This window comes from Plecotus auritus (assembly GCF_963455305.1).
Source record: "Plecotus auritus genome assembly, chromosome: 8".
In the NCBI taxonomy this organism is placed as follows: domain Eukaryota; kingdom Metazoa; phylum Chordata; class Mammalia; order Chiroptera; family Vespertilionidae; genus Plecotus; species Plecotus auritus.
In genome coordinates, this window is record NC_137782.1 from 142,754,654 (window position 1) to 142,765,364 (window position 10,711).

Sequence of the window (10,711 nt, forward strand, 5' to 3'; positions counted from 1 at the left end):
TCTAAAGCGGGCCGTGGAGGGCTGGGCTGGTATCTTTATGATGTCATCAGAGACAGGCTCCTTTTCTCCGCTCAGCCATCTTTAGCATAGCTGCCTCCTAGCCACAGAATACCTGCTGGAGCTCCAGGCATCCATCTACCCTTGAGGCAGAGAAAAGATAGGAGCAAATGATAAAAAAGCACATATCCCGATGAAAAGTTTTTCTGGTACTACAACTTAGTGCAGTGGTTGGCAAACGGCGGCTCGCGAGCCACATGCGGCTCTTTGGCCCCTTGAGTGTGGCTCTTCCACAAAATACCATGGCCTGGGCGAGTCTATTTTGAAGAAGTGGCGTTAGAAGAAGTTTAAGTTTAAAAAATTTGTCTCTCAAAAGAAATTTCAATCGTTGTACTGTTGATATTTGGCTCTGTTGACTAATGAGTTTGCCAACCACTGACCTAGTGAATCTCATTTATATCCAGGGTTTGCCATTTATATCCAGGTTTTCCCTTCCAGCTGCAAGGGAAGCTAGGTGAAAAATGTTTAATTAAGCACATTAATGACAAGTAAAATCAGAGTTGTTTTGATAAAAATAAGAAAACAGATATTGGATAGGCAACTGCACACCTTAGCAATGGACTCTGTACAGTAAATGGAGGTGTCTAAAAACCAGCCATAAATGTAAGTCATTAAGTCCTGGTGGTTTTATCTCACATGTTATTCTGAAATAACTGTTCCATTGCAGCTCACTAGTTCCCAGCCCACATTCTTACTAGGTCTCACCTGAACCTCACAACTCTAGCATCTCGTCTCTCAAATCTGCTTTCCACACAACTACGCAAGTGAACTATATAAAAAAGTCAAGTCCAGCTGCTTCGCCCCTAAGAATCACTGCTCATCATTCTTCACAAACTTCCCTGTATAATTCATACCACTCTGGCATGTGACTTTGTAGAAGTTCCCACTAAGGGGTTGAGTGAACTCCCTTCCCTAATGACACTGTGCTTGGCCTTGGGACTTCCTTTGCTAATGGAATGTTGATGTGTTCTTTCTCTGATGAGGCCTCCAGAGACATCTGTCTGCTCACCCTCCTGTACTTCATGCTTCACTGGGAGAAGAGCTAACCCTGGTGGCTGCTGTTCCTTCAGCCTGTGCCCCATCCAGGGTCACCTCGGGCAACCTGAAGTGGAACCACCCTCCCCTCACAGACCACATGTGACTGGTGACTACCATACTAGACATCACAGCTCTATGTGACGGGGGAAGGGAGTGGAAGAATGAGGGTGGCACCTGAATGACTTCCCAGAAGATATCCATGTGCTAACCCCTGGAATCTGTGAATGTTACCTTATATGGCAATGGAGGGCTTTGCAGATGTGTTTACATTAAGCATCATGAGATAGAACAATCATCCTACCTCATCCCAATGGGCCTTAGATGCCATCACATCTATTCTCATAGGAGGGAGCTGCGGAGCTTCCACAGACAGAGGAGAAGGCGATGTGACCACAGAGGCAGGGATTGGAATGATGAGGCCATAAGAAATGTTGGCAGCCACTAGGAACTGGGAGAGTCAAGGAACGGATTCTCCTTAAAGCCTTGGAGGAAACACAGCCCTTCTAACACCTTTTAGTCTGATATGACTCGCTTCAGATTTATGGCCTCCTGTGAGAAAATAAATTTCTGTTGTTTTTAAGCCACTAAATTTGTGGCCACAATCGGAAACCAGTACAGCACCATTTATATATAACAAAGCACTTCCTTTTGATCTGTATTGCTGTAGTTATCACAGTCTTTCTTCCTTAATAGCTAGTTGGATACCTATTGATTTTTTCTTTCTGGAGGGCAGGAACCTGTCATTCGTCAGTGCACCCTCCACCACGCCCAGCAAGTGTTTGCTGTAGGAGCGCAGTCAGGACTGTTCAGGTGCATCTGAAGCTCAGCCTCTGGGGTGCCCAGGTTCTGGTGTGAACTCAGGAAAAGCATGAAAGAAAAGGCCACCTCCTGAAGGGCTGGCTAAATGGGAAAGCAGCAGATCACAAACATCCCAGAAATCCATGTTAGTGCTGCCTGGCCTGGTCACTTGAAGTGTCTTTGAGCAGCCGAAACCCCAGGGGTTAGGGAAGGAAGAAAGTGCTAAAAGCAGGCACTGCTTAGCAGGTCTGAACTGTGAAACAAACTCCAGTGGAACTGGCCCACCCCTGCCCCGTGCAGACCCACCAGGATCTGGAAGTTTCCAGTCCCTTTGCTAAGCTGCCTCACATAGTTAAGTGTCTCACAAGTGAAAATGCCTCTTCACACATTTGCTCATTATGATTGCTTTTCACCTAACACAAAAATCAGCTACCATGAGGGTGTGCAAGTTTGATTAGGAAGACTGCTCTTCAGCAGACAAACAATCTCCTGGCAGCATTAATATCTCCTGGGATTTGGGCTTACAATATGCCCCCATATAATTAAAAATGATAAATGACAGCAGAAGTTGCGGCACACTCATTGTCTTTCCGAATGGAATCTTCCAAAGTACCACATCACACTGTGACTGGACAAGAACTATCATGGGCGAGCCTGCTGAGCCCGAGGCCCAGGCCAGACTCACCTAGTGAACATGGACTGTCATCCTGAGGATCACCTTCACCAGAAGAAACAGGCAGAGTCAAAGGACTAGGCAGGAGGCTCTCAGCCCCCTTCAAAGAAGAGCGCAAGGGTGTCTAGTGGTGTGTTCAGTGAGACCCAGGCTTTTGGCATTAACCTTGGAGCAAGCGGGGTCTGAAGGTGACAGAAAGGGAGTCTTTTGCCTTTTTCACCTGGGAGAGAATCTCTAATTTCAGAACAATTTGCAAAGAAGGGAGCTGTGAATTGTTTATTTGATTTGTCTGGTAGCATCTACAGAAGTTGTTAGAGCAGTCACAGGGACAGTCACATGATCTCTCTGCCTAAGCTCCTCTATGCTGCTGGGTAATTCCTACCCTGCAGGTCTCCCCACCTCCTGCCACTGCCCCAGGGACACCATCATTCATCAGGTCTTCGAACTGACCTACCTCTTCATTGTGAGTTCATCATCTTGTTTCCTTCATAGCACTTAGCATTTGTGATTATTTCTATTTTGTTTACTTTCCACTTTCAGCTGGGAAAGGCACGGAGGGAGGAGCTGTGTTTGTCTTATGCCTGATCCTTAGTAGGTACTCAGTAACTTTTTTAGTGACTGGATAAATTGAAGGTGTTTAATATTTGCTCATCAGCACAGCAAACTACTAGCCACTCTGCTTTATAACAACACAGATCCCCCTACAGGAATGATGATTCAACTGGTTTGGGGTGAGGCCCCTAGAAATGTGTATTTGAAGGCTACATCTTGGCTGATTCTGATGTAATCAGTCAGTAGAAAAGCATGTGGGCCCCCGTGCCTGGCTGCCTCACACAATGTTTATTTGTTCTCTTTGCCGTGACAGTCATGGCGACAACCTCATTTATGCATTAATTTCTGAGTCTTTGGGAAGCTGGAGATATCCTTTGAATTCTATTTGCACATTCATGAGAAGCCATGAATAAGATCATAGAACTAATATTACCTCCTATATATCATGAGTTAACATTCCCCAGCAAGAAGGAGAGACAAAGACCACCACAGTCTTTGGGGAAATATTCAGCATAACTGTGAAATTCCACTTTTATGGAAACATTCTAAGTTCCTTAGAACTTAAAAATGCCATCTTTGGGGGGCTTGCAAAAGAACCAAAAGCTAGGCCACAGAACGTTGGCCAAATGAGCTCAAAGCAGGATTAAATGTTCTTTTTAGCAATAGTTGGGGAATGAGACTGGAAATAGTAGCAATAGGTAGTAGAGGCCACAGTCATAGTGGTGGCATCAAAAGAAAGAGCAGGAAAGGCATTGAGGTCCTGAAATATTAACTTTACTCTGGGTGTTTACTATTCATTGTGTGGTTTAGGGACCAGCAGCCTTAGTTTCACCAAAGCCCTGGCTGGAAATTTGGGACCTCTCTCCCCACTCCAGAACTACTGCATGGGAATCTGCCTTTTGATAAGATCTCCAGGTGATTAATAAGAGCATCAAAGTTTACAAAGCACTGACCTAAACAAATGGCAAGGTTTGGTGATCATAGGACATTCCTTAAAATTTAGGAATTCCTCAGCCTGCAGGACATTCACGGTGGACTTACTCAAGCTTCACTGATGTCTAAGGGTAGTGTGACTAGGGAGACAGTGCCTACCACCCCTTTATTCTTGATGCCTCCTGTCCTGAAGGAGGATGTCAGCCCACTGGAGCCAAAGAGTCTTCACTAACCTCCTTCCTGTTGCTCACAGGGTGCAGCATTATGAACTAGAATTGGATTATTGATAAGCAATGACATCAGCTAAACATAATTCTGAAGGGTTGAGATCTGCTTCTTCCATTGTATCCTAAACATTCTTGACCTAGAACTTCAGCTAACCATCCTAGGAGGATGTGTGAATATAAAGATCACAGACTTCAGAAAATGGTTTAGTAATCTGTTATGACTGATCATAAGTATAATGTGATATTCCTCAGAGGGGGTCCTTCCAGAGTTGTAGCTGTGGATGACTGTGTTGCTTTAATTGGCATTAAATGCCCAGAGAAAAGGTTATGTAAAAGTGTAAGAACTCATAAAACCAATTTGGGTAGCAGCTGAAAAACAAAACATGGGTTCTCTGGTTCACTGACTTCCACCTTCTCCCTATGGTACAAGGAACTCTCAAGTGCATCATAAAATCACTGCTATTTTTTCACCATCCAGCTGTGGGTGAGCAGCAACAATCATTTTCATTTTGAGGACAATGTGTCAGGTACTGCAAATATTATCTCACAGTTACTCTCAACTGCAGTGATCTGTGTGATACCGAGTATGTGCAATCTGAGTACTCTTTTAGAAAATTGATGAACAAAATAGCCCTGAGATACGTGCATGTGAGAGCGCACATTTGTATATGTGTGGATTCTTGCCTTTACAGTTCTTATAAAAGAAAAGACTGGATGGTGAGAGTAGAGAACTGAACTAAAATATGTAATTACAACCTAAATAAACATGGTTGTTTTCTCAGTGGGGAAAAAAAGTCTGTTCCAGTGTCTGTCCTTTAAGGAAATTATGCTCTGATCATACTATTCTACTTTTTCTAAGAAATGAAATGCTTAGAAAGAATGTACTAATGTTATAAGTGTTCCATCAGCCCTGTGAGGAAGGCTGGAAGGAGCCCAGGAGCCCAAACAGAAGCTCAACTAGAGAACAAACCCTCCCTCTAGCCACCTCCCCATCTGCCCCCCAGGCCCCAGGGATGCCCAAGTGTCCCTCTGCAGCTCTGTTTCTGTGCCTTTAAAATAAGAATGATAACCACCAGTCATACCTCTTTGTATTAAAACATTGATGGGAACATGTTTTAAAAAGCACACATTGCCCTACCAAAAGACAATGTTTGGGTATTTTTTCTGGATATTACTCATCGCTATCTACACTAATAAAATAGTAAGATGCAAATTGCACCTTCATGATGCCCACCAGCCAATCAGGAGTGAGTATGCAAATTAACCCAACAAAGATGGCTGGTTAATTTGCATATGCAGGCTCCAAGCAGCTGGGGACGGTGTGGGCCTCTGGGCAGTATGGGAAGGCGGGAAGGCGGAAAGGCGGCTCCAGGCCGGAGCCAAAAGGCAGGAAGGAAGGAAGGCCCATTCTTGCATGAATCTTCATGCATCAGGCCTCTAGTTTTACTATATTTCTCTCCAACCAGCAAAGGCATTCTCAGGGATCACCAAGAATTTAGCAAAGGAACTAAATTGTTTCTATCCCTCTGGAGTTGTAAAATCACCCATATTATAAGACTCATGCTTAGACACGGAGTTTTAAAGTACAACCAGACTCTAAGCTACATGGGAGTGGAGGGGGACATAATTTTTTAAATTATATGTATCAGCCCCATTCCTACCTCTTCACACCCAACTCTACACACATTGCCAGGGCCTTAGTTAGCCCAGAGAGAAACTTTGTGTGAATTAGCAAAAGGCACCTCTTCCTTGGGTGGGGTGTCAAGTACTGTATTAGTGTATCCCTTTAAAAGGCAGTAGCTTCCATAGTTAAGGAGGCTGAAAAGTCCCAAGATCTGCAGTCCACAAGCTGGAGATGCAGGAGAACCAGGGGTGCTGCTCCAGTCTGAGTCCCAGGACTGAAAACCAGGAGAGTTGATGGTATAAGTTCCAATCAGATTCTGAAGGCAAAAGACCACTGTCCCAACTGGAAGCCAGTCAGGTGGAGAGAAATTCTCCCTTGCTTGTTTTTTTTGTTTGTTTGTTTGTTTGTTTATTCAGGTCTTTAATTGATTAGATGAAGCCCACCCACATTTGGGAGGGCAATCTGCTTTACTCAGTCTACTGATTTAAATATTAATCTATCCAGAAACTCTCTCACAGACATACCCAGAATAATTCATGGCCAAATATCTGGGCACTCCATGGCCCAATCAAGTGGACACATAAAATTAACCTTCACAAGTAGATGCATGGTAGCCCACAAGCTGCATTCCAGCCCCCATCTGTCACTCAACTGGGTACCCTAGGGTAGAACACTATCAACACAAGCTCACACGGTGGCCCTGCTCACCACCATGTTAACAATTGACCTCAGAAATGGCCTCTTCTCTTCTCCAGAATCAGAGACCTGGAGTCTTGCCTTTGGCTCCCTCAATCCACTGTAGCTTCTAAACTGATTATAGCTTAGGCCCCGTATACTACTCCAATAAAGAGTATTTCACAGTTTATTCAAATGAAACCTCCTTTTAATCCTTCACTGGGACTATCCAGGCAACCATCTGAGTTGTGTGACTTACATAGGTCAAGGGAACAATGTTGAACCCTTTCTTTCAGTGAGGGAAGTACAGCTTTCCCCTGGATTGGCATGGCAGGTCAGTGCAACACATCCAATTTCCACTCACTGAGGAATAAGAGAATAGAGAAAATAAAAAAAAGGAGAACAACAGGAAGAAGTCAAAAAGCAAAATGAGTCCACACAGCAAGACATCAATAAACAAACAGGGAGATAAACAGGAATAGCAACTGACAAAGCATTCTGTGAGTTCTGCATCTCAAAAATGACACTTGTGGAGCATACGGAGTGAATCACTGTTTGCCAGCCATGGACAGGATGCTGTCAAGTTCAACACATGTGCAACAATTGGGAGTAGAATGTGAGGCACCTGCCATAGGGCTAACATCAGTCACTTTAAAAAGAAGAGGGATGGCATCTAAAATTATCCCATATATTGTATTCACACATGTAATGTATAAAAGTTTCACAAAGCAAAGGGTTGGAATAAACAGAAGTTCTAAGTGAGTAAAAAAAAAAAAAGGTTTAGATGTTGTTGGCTAAGAAATATAAACAATGCAACCAGGGAATGTTGGGAAATACTGTTCTTGCTACACTAACAGATTTAGAAACCAAACATGGCTTTGACGTGGAAATGCATTTTTTAATGCTGGAAGAATAAACATAAATTGCCTTGCCTTAAAATATACTTTCAGTGTTCATCCCTGGGATCCAAAAACCAAGAAATGAATCTGAAACTCAAGGAGGCAGAAGCTTTGAGAATGGTGGTTTCAGGTGATTTTTCATACAGAGTGTGAAATTCTGACATTTTGACTGCCAAATGGATAGCTCTCACATGGAAACACGTTTGCTGCTAGATCAACAGCTAATCTTGTAGAAACTCAGCTTAATCATAGTAATTGGGAAACCCAATTCCAGGCCAGCCCACCCATCAGAAATCAGAGAACAGTCTCCCATATGTCCTTAGTATTTGAGTCTCCACTTACAGAACCTGGACCTTGGGTAAAGAGTGTCACCATCCTTGTCATTCTCACCAATCCAGTATCCTTGCCAGTGTACCGTGGTGATATCTCCCTTCATCAACACTTGCATGTCCAATAAGCATCTCAAACCTAGCCCATCCAAACCTGAACTCCTGATAGTCTCCCAAAATTGCTCTTCCCATCTCAACAAATAGCAGCTCCATTCTCCCAGTTACACTGGTCTAAATCCATGGAGTCATCCTTGCCTTTTTCCTCTCATACTCTTCACCTAATGATCTTTCATTCTATTGGGTCTATTGGGTCTGCCTTCAATACCCAGAATTTGACTGCCTTGTACCACTTTTATTGTTGCCACCCTAATTCAAGCCACCACCACCCCCTGCCTGGACTAGGGGCTGTGTAGAGAGCTCCTCTCCACTCCTCTCCCATCCTGTCAGTCTACACTGGGAGAGGGTTTGGAAGTGTTGGAGAGGGGATTACATATTAAATAATATGGCCCTGCCTCTTCCCTTTGCTACCCTGGTTCTATTCTCTATTAGGTTAAATATAAATCAGATCATGTCATTCTAACATGTAAAACTCTCCAATTGCCCCCATGTCACTCACAATGAAAGCCAAAGTCCTTACAATGACCTTAAGGCCTTACATAATTTGTTCTTCCCCACCTACAGACAGCTGTGTGGCCTCAGCTCTATTACTTTCTCTTTTGTTCACTCTGCTTCAGCCACACTGACTTTGTCCTGCTTTCTTTAACCCACCAAACTGTCTCTTCTTCAGGCGTTAGCACTTGCTGCTCCCTCTGTTCGGAATACTCCTGTCCTAGGTGCCTCAACTCCCTCACTTCCTTCAGGCTTTCAGGTCTCAACTTAAACACCTCTGTAAGGGCTTCCTGGCCATATTACTTAATATGTAATCCCCTCGCTAGCACTTCCAAACCCCCTCCCAGTATAGACTGACAGGATACGGGGGGCGGGGAGGGGGGGGGCTCTCTACACAGTCCCAAGGCTAATGTTTTGGCATCATGTAGCCACACAACCTGAAACATGTGACCTAGGTTGCTGGAGAAGGGAAAAGAGAGCTCAGGGAAAAGAAAGCTCGGAAGTGGCACCCCGACTCTTACCTGCCTGGACATATAAATGGCACATGTCTATTTGATGCATATTTCATTAGCTTCAACGAGTCAGTTTCACCTCATTGAAAAAGGACTAGAGAGTGCAGAGTTCTTTTTTTATTTTTCATGCTGTATTATCTTCCATTAAGTACAGAATCTTCAATAATGTCACCTAGAGCTCATTTCACCCACGGTTCTGTTTGGCTGTCAATCTTTCTCTCTTCAGCAATGTTTGTTTGTTTTTGCCTTTGCTAATGACAAAAATGTTGAAGAGCTGGGTGGCAAAGCTGTTGCCATTGGCATCTTTCACATGAACTATACCAAAAGACCCAGGGTGTCTCTCTCTGTTGGTGATCATGCCAGTTCTTCCCAGATTAGCACCTCCAGTCATCATACACAGGTTACCAGTATCAAACTTGATGAAATCAGTAATTTTGCCAGTCTTCAATTCAACCTGAATGGTGTCATTCACCTTCATGAGGGGTATCAGTGTAGTGGATGGTGTGAGCATCGTGGGTTACCAGACAAGGGATTCCTTTTGTGCCCACAAAGATCTTTCTCACTATGTACAGCTTATACTTGGCCTCCTCTGATGTGATACAATGAGCAGCAAGGCAACTGTTGGTGTCATAGATCAGACCGAAATTCTCTCCTCTTTTGTCAATGCTGATGACATCCATAAAACTGGCAGGGTAGGTTATATTGGTAGGGACCTTGCCATCAATCTTTTTATTTTTTTATTTTAATTTATTGATTTGAGAGAGAGAGAGGAGAGAGGGGTGGGGGAGAAACATCAATTTGTTGTTCCATTCATTTATGCATTCAGAATTGCCTCCTGTATGTGTCCTGACCAGGGATGGAACCCACAACCTCGGTGCATCAGGATGATGCTCTAACCAATGGAGCGGCCGGGCCAGGGCACCATCAATCTTAATAAACCTGCTGCATGCAGATCGTCTTCACTTCCTCTGCTGTTAGGGCATCCTTATGTCTGTTCCTCAGGAAAATGATGAGAGGGAGGCGTTCTTTCATCTTGCTGGGATCAGTAGATGGATGAGGAGCAAGCACACTGGCCAGTTTATCCAGCATCCAAGCTTTTAAGCTGCTACAAGCCCAGGTGCTTCTTGGGCCCAGGAGTCATGGTGGCGCCAGGGCGGAAAGAGGACGTGTTTCCGGTACGTGTTTCCAGTGCGCCCAGAAAAAAGGGTCAGAGGCTGCAGCGCGACCTCGGAGGCTCCGCCCCGGAAGTGTGTATTCTAAATGCTCAGGAAGAAAAAAAGGACAAGGCACGTGAATTCTGTATGCAGAACTACAAGCTGTTTCTTTGGAAATCCCTCACTGCTTGGGCAATAGGGATCCTACACTCCTTATCTTATTGCTCTGAGATTAATATTTGATTGATTCCTTTTCATTTATCCATTCAATATATATATATAATTTTTAGTGGCTCCTAGATGTCAGACATTGTGACAAATTCAAGATACAAGGCACGAGGTAGTGTTGTGTTCCTGGCTGCGGAGCCCATGGCAAGATGAGAGAGGCTCACCACAGGGTGTGACACCACTGGCCCAACCCAAAGTCAATGGCGTGGTGCACTTGCCCCCTGGATATGTGTGCTGGATGGACAGTTTTACTTCTCTCAGAATTATCGATGCTCTAAGAGGGTGCCACTAATTTAAGCTTTCCTAAAAGTTCTTGCGATCCTCCCAGAAATTTATAGATCCATTGTAGACATATGTAACCACATAACTAATCATGATGTCCTTTATTTAAAAGTAATGTGTA

The 10,711-nt window shown here is 44.0% G+C and overlaps 1 pseudogene across 1 annotated transcript; it reads right to left on the reverse strand.

The window, feature by feature from the left end:
• Positions 1-9,110: 9,110 nt before the first annotated feature.
• Positions 9,111-10,015, reverse strand: LOC308256691 (small ribosomal subunit protein eS4-like; annotated as a pseudogene). Its single transcript has 2 exons — positions 9,866-10,015; positions 9,111-9,651 (listed from the first exon to the last, which is right to left on the reverse strand). The product of its transcript is annotated as a small ribosomal subunit protein eS4-like (transcript).
• Positions 10,016-10,711: the final 696 nt, after the last annotated feature.